Here is a 13,697-nt window from a genome sequence, read left to right on the forward strand (position 1 = left end):
TATGTGTCTTGGAGTTGCTCTTCTCGAGGAGTATCTTTGTGGCATTCTCTGTATTTCCTGAATTTGAATGTTGGACTGCCTCACTAGGTTGGGGAAGTTCTCATGGATAATATCCTGAAGAGTGTTTTCCAACTTGGTTCCATTCTCCCCGTCACTTTCAGGTACACCAATCAGAAGTAGATTTGGTCTTTTCATGTAGTCCCATATTTCTTGGAGGCTTTGTTTGTTTCTTTTTACTCTTTTTTCTCTAAACTTCTCTTCTCACTTCATTTCATTCATTTGATCTTCAATCACTGATACCCTTTCTTCCACTTGATCCAATCGGCTGTTGAAGCTTGTGCATGCATCACGTAGTTCTCATGCCATGGTTTTCAGCTCCATCAGGTCACTTAATATCTTCTCTACGCTGTTTATTCTGATTAGCCATTCGTCTTATCTTTTTTCAAGGTTTTTAGCTTCTTTGCAATGAGTTCAAAATCCTCCTTTAGCTCAAAGAAGTTTGTTATTACTGATTGTTGAATTCATCCCTTTACCATTATGTAATGGCCTTCTTTGTCTCTTTTGATCTTTGTTGCTTTAAAGTCAGTTTTATCAGAGACTAGGATTGGAACCCCTGCTCAGCAATGGTGGATGCCCCTCCCCATGCCAGGCTGCTGCCTCGCAGATCGATCTCAGACTGCTGCACTAGCAGGGAGCAAGGCTCTGTGGGCATGGGACTTGCCAAGCCATGTGCGGGATATAATCTCCTGGTGTGCTGTTTGCTAAGACCATTGGAAAAGTTCAGTATTTGGTTGGGAGTGCCCTGTTTTTCCAGGTACAGCCTGTCATGGCTTCCCTTGGCTAGGAAAGAGAAATCCCCCAACCCCTTGCACTTCCCAGGTGAGGCAGTGCCCTGCCCTGCTTCAGCTTGCCCTCTGTGGGCTGCACCCACTGTCCAACCAGTCCTAGTGAGATGAACCAGGTACCTCAGTTGGAAATGCAGAAATCACCCATCTTCTGCATCGATCACGCTGGGAGCTGCTGAGTGGAGCTGTTCCTATTTGGCCATCTTGAAATGGACCCCCCCCCGGGACTTTTATTTCCAAGCTATGTCTCTGCTATCATTTCTTTGGAGATGTCAACTATATTAAGAAAAAAGGAGGAGAGTTTAACTTTTTAAAAATATAAAAATATGTTGACATATTTTATTCAAAATCATATTTGCCTGAAACTTCTGAGGTTTTATGAACATAGCAGCTTCTCATTTCTTTCCATGTGTGAAAAGGAACTAGAGTAGAAGAATAATGCAAAGGAACAAAGCCACTAAGAGTTACTACCTTCTGTCCATTTCACTGTACAGGTGAGAGGAGCAGCCTGATTGGAGAGGCACAGTTGATGCCCTGTGACTGGAGCACATGGAGAAAGACCAAAGTTACAAGAGATGAAATTAAATGGCTTATTTATGTCTAACTCACATAGACTTACAATATCATCATAATTCTGCCAATTTTGTGGCTGTCCTGATGAAAGGAGAGCTGACCAACTTCCCAAGAAAAACCCACAGGCCATGAGGGACCTCTAATAAACATCGACCTCTTGTGAGTTTTTCTAGTGGAAGTGAGTTTCTCCTCTGGGAATACTACTTTATATTTTTATTTTTATTTTTTTGAGATGGAGTCTTGCTCAGTTGCCCAGGTGGGAGTGCAGTGGCACAATCTCAGCTCACTGCAACCTCTGCCTCCTGGTTCAAGCGTTTCTCCTGCCTCAGCCTCCTGAGTAGCTGGGATTACTATTTTCAATAGAAAATCTGACTACTACGAGAGGATTTTCTACTAAACTTATGACCACAAGAACAAGAAAGTTTATTGTGTTGCCATTGTAACTGGGGTGAATTTGTGTTGCATCCCAGAAGCCCAACTATAGAGTCTAGCTGGGGTGGGATGCAAGGTAAATGGGGACTAGAAAAAGATGGCGGGGGAAGGAAGCTTGGACACTGACTTGGCTAAACAGACTGGATCCCCAAAGTGAGTAACAAGTACTTACATGTGCACTGTACAAAACAGGGGAGTGAACTTGGACTTGACTCCAGCAGATGCTAGTGTCATAGGTTAGTTAATTAATTTATGGGGCAGATCATGGGAATTGGTGATACATTGCATCAGCCAACCAATGACACTGTGAATCTGGGAGTGATCAATCTGTTTAGAGTGCACCTTCACACACACCTGTGAGGAAAAACAGGAAGGGAGTCAGATGTAGGTGGGAGGGCCATCAAGACTGTAATGCAAGTCAGTCCTCAGGTGAAGGAAAGAAGAGAGGAAGCAGGGTTGGGTGGGAGCCTCTTAGATTGCAGTGCCCAACCATCAGGGAGTCTTGTAGCTGAAGTCAGCCATAAGTGAAGTCCAAAATTGCTCAAGGATTGGCCTGCCTTAGTATTTCTGCTGCACCCAGTTATTGGCTGGGGAGCACCCTGTGGGAATATTGGCCTTGGCAAAAACACAGTAATGGATTCTGGAGTGTAGCAACTGGGGCCATCAGTCAATTACCTCCTGGAAGGCAGAGATCTGAGGGGTGTATTTTCATGGCCTCTAATACATCTGACTTCTCTTCCTCCTACACTCTTCTTGGCTTAATCCATCCCAGCCTTTCTTGTCTTCTCTGGTGTTCCCTGAACATGCCAAATGTGCTCCTAACTCAGAGCTTTTGTAGTGGCTGTTTCCAGGACTTCCATTAGCCTAAAGGTTGTCTTTGTGAGACTCAGGAAAAGGTGCCCCTTTCTCAAGGCAGACTCTTACATGGCTACCCTGGGCCTGTTCTCCTGGCCTGGCACACTGTTCTCTCAGATACTTGCAGTGTTGGTTCTGTTGCATCCTTCAGGTCTTTGCAGATATTGTCATTTTAGTTACACTTTTCTTTACCCTATTTTAAAATAGTCCTCTCCATGAAACACACATAATTTCTCTTTCCTGCTTTACTTTTCTCCATGAAACTTACCCCTTCTGATATGCTATATATTTCCTAATTTATTCTATTGTTCTTTTCACACTAACATAAAGTCTTTCCATGAGGGCAGGTTTTTATTTTTTTTTTCTGTTTTTTTTGCTGCTTTATCTGCAGAATCCAGAAACATGCCTGGAACATGGTAAGTACTCAAATATGACGGATCTTCATAAATTTCATGCAAAATGGGTATTCTGAAAATATTATGCATAGATTTCAAAAATTCTTGCACCCAAATAAACTTGTACTAACTTGTTATAACATGTATAAACAGGATCTAGTTTGAGTCACTAAGAAGGATAAGATGTTGGTTTGAAAAGAACCCGTAATAGAGCAATGTGAATTCTGCTAAAGCTAGAGCAAGAACAAACATCAAATTTATGGTGAAACTTGGTTGGGCAAATGGTGAAATAACTGGTGCTTAATGAAAAATTTATGGGAACAGTGCCCCAAGGAAATCAGAAGTATACAAATGTATAATTCATTTTAAGAAGGTGTGAGACAATGTTAATGACAAAGCCTGCAGTGGCAGACCATCCACATCAGTTTGTGAGGAAAAAAATTTATCTTGTTCATGCTCTAAAGAGGACTGATGATTAACAGCAGAAACAATAGCCAACACTGTAGACATCTCAATTGATTAAAATTTCAATGGAATTTTTAAACAAGTAGCATCAAGATCCTTGAGCATTTCTTCAAAGTATTGTAACAGGAAATGAAACATGGCTTTACCAGTACAATTCTGAAGACAAAGCACAATCAGAGCAATGGCTACCAAGAGGTGGACGTGGTCCAGTCACAGCAAAAGTGAGCCAGTCAAGAGCAAAGGTCATGGCAAGAGTTCTTTGGGATGCTCAAGGCATTTTGCCTGTTGGCTTTCTGGAGGGCCAAAGAAGGATGATATCTGCTTATTATGAGAAAGTTAGCCAAAGCTTTATTTGAAAAACATTCAGGAAATCTTCACCAGAATCCTTCTCCACCATGACAATGCTCCTGCTTATTCCTCTCCTCAAAAACGGACAATTTTGTGAGAGTTTCAATGAAAAATTATTAGGCATACAACTCATCGTTCTGATTTGATCCCTTTTGACTTCTTTTTGTTTCCTAATCTTTAAAAAGTTGTAAAAGGCACTCGTTTTTTTTTCAGTTAATAATGTAAAAAAGACTGCATTGACATGGTTAAATTCCCAAGACCCTCAGTCCTTTAGGAATGGACTAAATGGCTGGTATCATTGATTACAAAATATGTTGAACTTGATAAAGTTTATGTTGAGAAATAAAGTTTATAGTTTTTATTTTTACCTTTTAATTCCATTTTCCCACAAATTTTTTGAAGTCCCCTTAGATTTGTTGAATTTCCTTTTAAATACTTCTTGCTACTTGTCTTTGTCCCTAGATCTTTTCTTTTCCTCTTAGCTTTATTTTACCTTAAAACTTTGGCTAATCCAAAAGTTTTGGCTAATCCAAAAGTTTTGACTACAGTTTCTTCATGGCTTTTACTCTTTCTATTAAATGTCTATAGGCTTCCTCTGAGCTTTGCTTCTGCTTCCTACAACCTGAATCCCTTCATATTTTATGGTTCTAATTAGTAAAACAGCCTGTCCAAACTTATTTCTATTTTGGGGCACATTTTTTTTTTTTTTTTTTTTTTGTATCAGGCCACTATACAGCTGCAGGCCACTGGTCAACCTATAAAACAGCTTTCATTGGATTCCACACTTAGACTCCTTAGCCATGTCAGAGAATTCAAACCATGGTTACTCAGGGCTATCTGCCCTCTCTCCCCTAGGTGAAGCAGATACCTAACCTCTGTAGGTGTTAAAATTATTGGTTTAGTTTTGTAAGATATGGAAATAGGATCTAAGTTGGATATCAAAGATCTTCAAAATGCGTTCATCTGTATTATCTGTTCCCAACCTACATTTAGTTCATTCATTTTTTTAAAAATGTCCCTTATACCATGTAATGGCTAGGCACCCTGGTGGGAGATCTAAGTTTCTATAATTGATTGCCATCCCTTGTCAATTATATTTCTGAAAAGTTTCTTGGATATACATCTATCTCTGGATTCCCATATATGTTTCCTTAATTAGATTTCCTCAGACTTAACTTCTCACTTCTATATATATTCCACACCTTTACCAGAATATCTTTTAAAATACTAATGCAACCAGGTCACTTTTCTCTTCAAAATCCTTCCATGGTAAATACTGCAGTTAAACAAAATAAATAAATAAAATGTTAAAATAGTTGAAAAATAAGAAATAGGTAAATCACATGATTGTACAATTCCAATCCAAAAGCATCTTCAAACAAGGTAACAGAAATAAGTAAATTTAATACAATTGTTAGATGCAAGATAAACATACAAAAATCAGTTATTTTGATTATTACCAAGAAACAATGGAAAAAATTGTAAAATTAATTAATTCCATAGTAGCATCAAAAAATTAAACAGTTAAGAATAGATTTAATGAAGGATGTATATTATCTCTACACTGAGAATTATAAAACACTGCTGAGAGATGAAAGGAGACCTAAATAAATGGTAAGACATACTATTTTCAAGAATTGGAAGACTCAATATTGTTAATATTTAAATTCTCCCCAAACTGATCTATGGAATCAACACTGTTCCAAATGAAATCCCAATGTGTGTGTGTGTGTTGTGCATGTGAAAATTGTCAATTTGATTTTAGAATTATACATAATTGCAAAAGTCTTAGAAAGTACAAGACAATTTTGAAGAAGAGAAACACATTTGGTGGATTTATATTACTGTACTTCAAGATTTACTATCAAGATTGTATATATAGGTGCAACTAAAAAAAAACTAACAAAAGACTCAATGGAATAGAATATAAAAATCGAGAAGTAAACCCACAAAAATATGGCCACTTACGTTCCAGAAAGATGTGCATCATTGCAATATGGAAATGATGGCCTTTACAGTAAATGATGCTATAACAATTGGATATCCATACAGAATAAATGAATCTTTAGCCCTATCTCTGATCCATATCTCACACCATACACAAAAATTAATTTGAGATGGATTATAGACCTAAATATATGAATGATAAGACAAAATTTATAAAGTAAATTTTATAGGAAAATATGTTCATGACCTTGGCATAGGCAAAAATTTCTTAAGGACATGTAAAGCACCATCCATAAAACAAAAAAATTTTGATAAATCTGACTTCATTTAAATTAAGATCTTATGTTAATAAGACACCCGTGGAAGAGTGAAAAGAGAAGTCACAGATTAGACGAAGGTATTCACAATGCTTACATGGAACAAAGGACTCCAATTATATTCAGAATAAGTAAATAAAGCATAAGTAAAAGATGAACAACATATTAAAAAAATAAGCAAAGACTTGAACAGACCCTTCAGAAAAGAGGATATCCAAATGGCCAATCAGCATTTGCAAAGGTATTTAATATCATTGCTTATCAGGGAAATACAAATTTAAAACACAAGAAATATCACTATGCTGTACCAGTTCTACTTAAACTAAAAAGACTGCCAATACTAAATTCTAGGACAGACACAAATCAAAATTCTTATTTTGTAAAATTCGTATACATTGCTGTGAGAAATAAGATTATTACAACCACTTGAGAAAACTGTTTTTGCATTATCTTCTAAAGCTAAAGATAATGACCTAGGAATCTCACTCTTAGATATGTACATGTAAGATATGAGTGTGTATGTCTACATAATGATCTGTACAAAAATATTTATGGCAGTTTTATTTACAATAGCCCCAAACGAAATAATCAACATTTTCAGAGAGAGGAAAATGATGCTATGGACTGAATTGTGTCCTCTCAAAATTCATGCTGAAGCCCTAACCCACAATATGATGGTATATGGAGACTTAGTCTTTGGGAGATAATTAGTTTTTGAAGAGGTCATGAGAATGCAGCATTCATGATAGGAAGAGAAAGAGATAGGCACTAAGGAAAGGCCAAGTAAGGACACAGTGAGAAGCTGGCCATCTGTAACCCAAGGAGAGAGGTCTCAGCAGACACCAGTCCTGCTGGCACCTTATTCTTGGACTTTCCAGCCTCCAGAACTGTGAGAAAATAATGTTCTATATGGTATGTTCTTATGGGAGCCCAAGCTGACTAAGACAAATGGTAAATATATTGTGATATATTCATACAAGTAAGGTATACACAGCAGTAAAAATGAATGAACCACTGGCTCACACTACATTAATGGATTGCAAATATATTATGCTGATAGAACAAAGCCAGATACGAAAGAATGCAGACTGTTGAATGTCATTTATATAAAATTCAAGATAGGCAGAACTAATTGATAGTTACCTCCGAGGGTGAGGAGGGCCCCACTTAGAAGGGACATGAAAGTACCTTATAGGGTATTTCAAATATTGCATGTCTTGATTGGAATGGTTGTTATATATCAAAATTCATTATACCTAAGATCAGAGGATTCTACCTAAGAATGTTTAGAAAAATCTCCACTGGTTCCCTCTTTTTCTTTGCATGACACATAATAGATGTCCTTTATTATTTCAGTTTAATTTCCTCCACCCACCTCCCTGCCCTTTTTTTTCAGACAAAGTCTCACTCTATTGCCCAGGCTGGAGTGCAGTAGCATGATCTCAGCTCACTGCAACCGCCGCCTCCAAGGTTCCATTGTGCTTCACTTGACACACGTGTCTTGGGTTCCAGGTCTGCTACTTCTTAAGCTTCACACTTTTTCAACTCCATACCATCACTCATTCTTATGAATTGTCTCATCTTAAAAGTCCATTACCACTTTCTGCCTAATGAAATCCTACATGTATTTTGGTGTTCAATGCTATTAGTGAATTCTTTTCTGATACTTTTAGGCAGAAATCTTCCTCTGTTAGAACATTGTTCCTATACAAGACAAGTCACAGATTAGAAGAGGATATTCACAATGATCACATGGAACAAAGAACTCCAATTATATTCAGAATAAATAAATAACTCATAAATTAATTAGGAAAGGAACAACATATTAAAAAAATAAGCAAAGACTTGAGCATTTATTATTTCCTTCTGCAATTAGCTGCATGTGAATTTTCCCATTAGAGTGTGAACCCGAACCCCTTGAAGGTAAGTACCATGGCTAGTTAATCTTTACATTTTAGGCATATAGCACAGCACTAAAAAATATATTAGTGCCTAGAGTAATTAACAAGGCATACTTTCTAGCCCTGTTGCCCGAGAGAGAAATGTAAAGTCACTGCACAAGAAGTGCTGTAGGGTCCATTTTTACTCAAGTGAGATGTCTGATATTTGCGTCAGGAACTGAAAAGGAAGATATTATTAGTGCCAATAGGGCTTTAACTTTTCACCTTCTGTCACCAGAGCAGGAGATGGCTGATGGTGCAAAGAACACTTAATTGTCAGAGAAACTGCAGACCCAGCATTCTTGGAGAGACAGCTGCTGCATTATGCAGCCATTCTCAGGATTAATAGGCATAGAGTATACCTTAGTTGGGCTCTTTTCTTGTTTGTTTGTTTGTTTTTTAAGGAAAAAAGGCTCAAGCCATGTACCAAGCAATGTAACAGAACAAAAGGAACTTCAAGGCAGTACATGCATTGAAATTGGAGCAGTAACCCATCAGAAACCCAAAATCGCTGTTGGGACTGGGTACTTTATCTCTTTTCTTTGGCAACTATTTTATCCTTTTCCAATTCTTCTTGAACTTGACCCTTCCTTGAATTTGGCCTATCATGATTTCTCTGTTCACTTCTATCATACCCTTTCAATTTTATATTCACCATTAACTGCCTCACTTGATCAATATTACTTAATTCAAGTTCCCAAGGGTGGGAACCCTTGGGATTAACCCAGCTCATCATTTCCTGCTAAGTTATGACCTAGGTCACTAGCCCTTTCCAGCAGGCACCAAATTAAATAATTTCTCCATATATCATCATATACTGATATTTGTATCATGTATTCACTAAAGCAATTATTAGAGACTCTGATGGTCAAAACTGGTAATCATGCATTTCCTACTTTGAAAAATTGTAATGAGGCTTATTTTGCTTAGCGATTATATCCATATTAGTAGATGTTAAATGAATATTTATTAAATTAACAACAAACACTTGTGTCTAGAAAATATTCTCCAGTCACTTTCGGAGATGTTACATATACTTAAATGACAGTAGAAACTCAAAGATTGTTGTTGGTTGAGTTGGAAATTTAAATGTGCTTTGCTCATCCTCAGCAAAATAGATTATGATACTCTTGTGAGGATTGCAAATAATTTAAGAAATATCTCAGGGACAGTCCACACATTAAATTTTCTCTTTTTTTGTCTCTGCAAATATTAAATGCATAAAAAATAAAGCTAAGGATGAGACCCATTTCTACACACTTGAGCATGGGTTTGTGGTAGAAAAACGGAGCATCAGATTCAAAGAGTTATTTATATTTCTAGTGGCATGCTTGTTTCTCTAGTAGTTGTGATTTAGGTACCTAAAAAAATACATGTCTGTCATGTAATTTTGTCATTTAGTCAAAATCTAATAAAATTATTAAATTTAAATACAACTTTACAAGTTGTCTGAAGCATGATTTGTTCCGTTTGCATTTTCCTTCAATGGAGCCTTGTCAAGCACTTGGTTGGATTCAGCATCGCTGAAAGTCAGCCCTTAATTCTGACTGCCCTTACAAATGTAGGAGAGCAGCCAGTTTCAACACATGACTCTCGGAGTTCATTTGGGGTTTTGTCGGCAGAGTGCAAAAAATATATATATTTGTTGTTATCGGTTGAGTGTGTAAATTGGCATTTTTCTAGATGTTATATGGCTATATAAATAATATCTGGATATTAAATTACTGGCACAGGCATTTGCAATTTTGAAGAAACTAATTAAGTCTAAATGACTAACTCCCAGTTGCAGAGTCATGAACACAAAATATGATTCATGGAAGTAGGCAGCACTTCACATCCAAGACATGGTAACGCTTTATTTGTGTGCATTTAAGGAAGACGGTGGCAGGAGTTCATTTGCTGCACCTGTTACCAAAAGTTGTGAAGGCAAGGAAGAGCCTGGAATTGTCTGCACATCATGCCCATTGGCACTTCAGGAATGATCGCTGATGCCAGCCCCACTCTGGTAACCCTGCTTCTGAGAGCCTTGTCATGACTCACACACAATGAGCACTGAGCATGAAGAAACTGAGAGGAGGGCCTGAAAACCTCCACAGAAATCAGGGGTAAACAAAGGAGGCTGTTGAGATGGGAGTAGAGAACTTATTTTCCTTTCTGTTTTATAACAAGTGATAGGCTTGCATTTACTGATTTAAGAATATTTACAAAGCATATATATTATACTTGTTAGTTTTGCTTCTGTATTTGAATCAGGAGCTATCTTCATCACATACATAATTTTTTTAAAGCACTGACTTTTTCTAAAAAATGTGATGCTTAGGGCTCATATAAAGGATGCTTAGAATTTGTATAAAACTCTTGGTTCCTACTGTTTTGTAACTCTCCATCTGCTCTTCCCATTAAGTAAGAAAACATAGAGCAGACAAGCATTGCTTACTGAAACTGCTATGTAGGCAGTCATGTTTTATTTTATTTCACTGCTCAACATTCATTTTCCTTTTTAAAACAGCATCCTTACTGCTATAATCAGAGGCTTGATGTCTTCTAGTCAAGGACAAATCTAGACCAATCAGTTGCCCTGCTTTTGAATGTGAATTTGAGTAGAACAATAAGCAGTATGTTAATGGTTAGCTTTCCTCCCTCCTGATAGTGGGGTCCTCAGCAGCCTTTGCCAGCTGGGAGACAACAGTGGGAGCTCCTGCTTCTGAGCTTTGGGAACTGACTTACTTTCTGTGTATTCTGAAGCATTGTTCTTCATCCTTTGATACATTTTGGACCCCTCTTCACTCCTTGATTTCCTTCCAATGAATTTTATGTCTGTAGTTTTCAATTACAGAGATTTCACTGATACATTACTTATAATTTTATTTTAAAATTTTCACTCAGAATGCAAATGATCATGATGCAAGTGAAGTTATGAAATAAAAGCAAATCCCTCATAAGTATTATGCATTTATTGTTAATAACAAAATATTTAAAATTATCTCACAATTGTTGGAACCAATATGTCAGAAAACTGTGGTTGAAAAATACTGATATCTGGCCTTAGAAGGTAGCACCTAATGGCAACCTGTTTCCAATTTTTCTGTAGAGATGGTTTCTGAGATCTAGAGACCATCTACAGAGATGGTTTCAAGCTTTAGGATCTGGGAATTTAAGACAACATAATTATACCATTTGTAGGAACCTACTGGAGTGAGAAAAATTCTACCCAGGGGAGACTTTGGCTAAGCTGAAATGAAAATGGGAGGAAGGAGACTAGGGTGTATGTGGGAAAGACCGGAAGAAGAACTTCAAGGATAAGGTTGGAATAGGTTGAAAGGGAATACACAGTTTTATCATACTGACACTTCTTTGGTGTGTAAGTAATGTTCCTGGGTTTTCCAGGTGGTAAGGCACTAGGTAGGTCATTCATTCACTATGTAGGTTACTTTTTTTTTTTTGAAGTCCTTGTCCTTTATTGGGCAAGGGGTGAGGGAAGCAGACAGACTGGTTGGACATAGTAGATGGGTGTGTGAGGACAAATGCTACCCAAAAGCCAGCCAACCTACACTCCCCTGAAATGGATGCTAATGCCCTTCAAACTCTGGGCAATGGTTTCACACATAGCCTCTTCCAGGGATAAAAGAAGGGGTTATTGTAAAGCTTCTTGTTACCTTCAACCATAAAGGCAAGTTCTGAATTCTAGTTTTCCTGGGACACTAACTCTAGTCACAAAGATCTCTGGAGTGATCAAGCATGGTGGAGTGGCAGGGTGAGTGTTTCAAAAGGATAAGTAGAACAGGAATCTTGCCCGAGTCCTGTTACAACGTCAGTGCCTGTATATGGCTTCTCAGTCCAACCAGAAATTGATAGAGAGGCATGTATACAGTGAAAAGATATACATATATTTAGGATTAACCAGCTGCATTCAGTTTAGATGATCCCAATTTTGTTGGCAACATCCAAAGCATCGTAATCAGGAGGCAGTTGAACGTATGCCTTCTTCTCTCCATCAGGCTGACAGGGTGTTGACCTCGGCCACATCAATGTCATAGAGCTTCTTCACAGCCTGTTTGATCTGGTGCTTGTTGGCTTTAGCATCCACAGTGAACACAAGTGTGTTGTTGTCGTCTGTCTTCTCCGTGGCAGACTCAGTGGTCAGCAGAAACTTGATGATAGCATAGTGATCAAGTTGTTTCTCCTGGGAATGCTCTTCTGAGGATATTTGTGCTGCCTCTGGAGTCGCAGTGTCTTGGGCCGCCAGAAGGTGGGTGACGTGCAATCTTTTTTTGTGTGTATGTGGCTGTGGACACCTTTCAACACTGCCTTCTTGGCCCTTAAAGCCTTCGCTTTGGCTTCTGCTTTGCAGAGGCAGGAGCTTCCTTCTTCACTTTTGGCGCCATCTTGTCTCATGGTTACTTTCATAATGATAGTCACTATATAAGAGAATTGCCTCACTGAAGAGTCTGCTGAGATAGCATTCATTTTGTAGACGAATGGCCACACTGTTGTGATCATAGCTAATTGAACCCACTTGTGAGTCGCTAACACTGGGGCAGCCAATCTACAGTCTGACCAGTGGCCTATAATGATGGCCTGCTATGCAAAGCTCTTTTTAAGCAGGAAATAATCGTCATTAGCTAGGACAAACCTTCCTTTCTCTTGGGCATGTCAATAGTGAAATCTATGAAGCATGGTATTCATGTGGTAAAGAGAATGTAGCTGTTAGCAGGGACCATGAAAAGTCAAAGCTCTGAATAGGCTGAAACTAGAAGTAAGAAGAAAACATAAAGAAAAAAAAATAGGTGAAATAGACCAGCAGACTTCAATTTCTGTCAATGTGGCAGATTAGAAAACCTGAAAACTCTTCTGTATTGCTGGATACAATATAACAAATGTCCATTTAAATGTCTAACTGACCTTGCAAGAATATATACATACATAAATGCCTACATGCATATAAGCACACATCTATGTAGACATAAGGAAATCTCTGGAAGTTAGAAACCAAGAGGAAAATGAAAACCAGAACAGTCAGAGTTTATTTTGCAGTTGCCTGGGGGTATTTTTCAATCTTAGTAGCCAAGGACTTGGCTTTTACATGCTTTTGGAAAGAGGATATTCAGCCTTAAGTTATGTTGAGATAGAAGTTCTGAGTCTTCTGTGTAAAGCCAGGGATACAACCTCAATCAAGTGGTGTATCAGAAACAAACTGCCTGTCAGGATAGGCATTTTTCAATCATGGTTTTCTGACACAGCAGAGAGGATGACATGGAGGTTTATCTGTTTTGTCCTGGGGTGAGGATGGGAAATGAGTCTCCTTGGTTATTTGTATCCATGCCTTCTCCCTTTGGCCCTTGATTTTGAGATTTGAATTTACTCTTTCTGTAGGGTCTGGAAGCCAAAGCTGTGAAACAATATTGTAGAAGTAATAATGCCCACTTTCTATAATAATTTTATGATAATTGTATAGTTATGTAAAAATAACACAACTCTGGAGGAAGACACATTCTCGAGATTCTCTGAAGATAAGGTCACAATCCAGATCACAAACACACTCAAGTAAGCACTTCACCATGAGGAAAAACTAGCAGATGA

At 38.0% G+C, this 13,697-nt stretch overlaps 1 pseudogene; it reads right to left on the minus strand.

Annotated features, from left to right (window-relative positions):
* Positions 1–11,267: 11,267 nt before the first annotated feature.
* Positions 11,268–12,502, minus strand: LOC117980706 (large ribosomal subunit protein uL23-like; annotated as a pseudogene).
* Between the last annotated feature and the right edge of the window lie 1,195 nt (positions 12,503–13,697).

This window comes from Pan paniscus, chromosome 5 (assembly GCF_029289425.2).
Source record: "Pan paniscus chromosome 5, NHGRI_mPanPan1-v2.0_pri, whole genome shotgun sequence".
NCBI classification, from domain to species: Eukaryota; Metazoa; Chordata; class Mammalia; order Primates; family Hominidae; genus Pan; species Pan paniscus.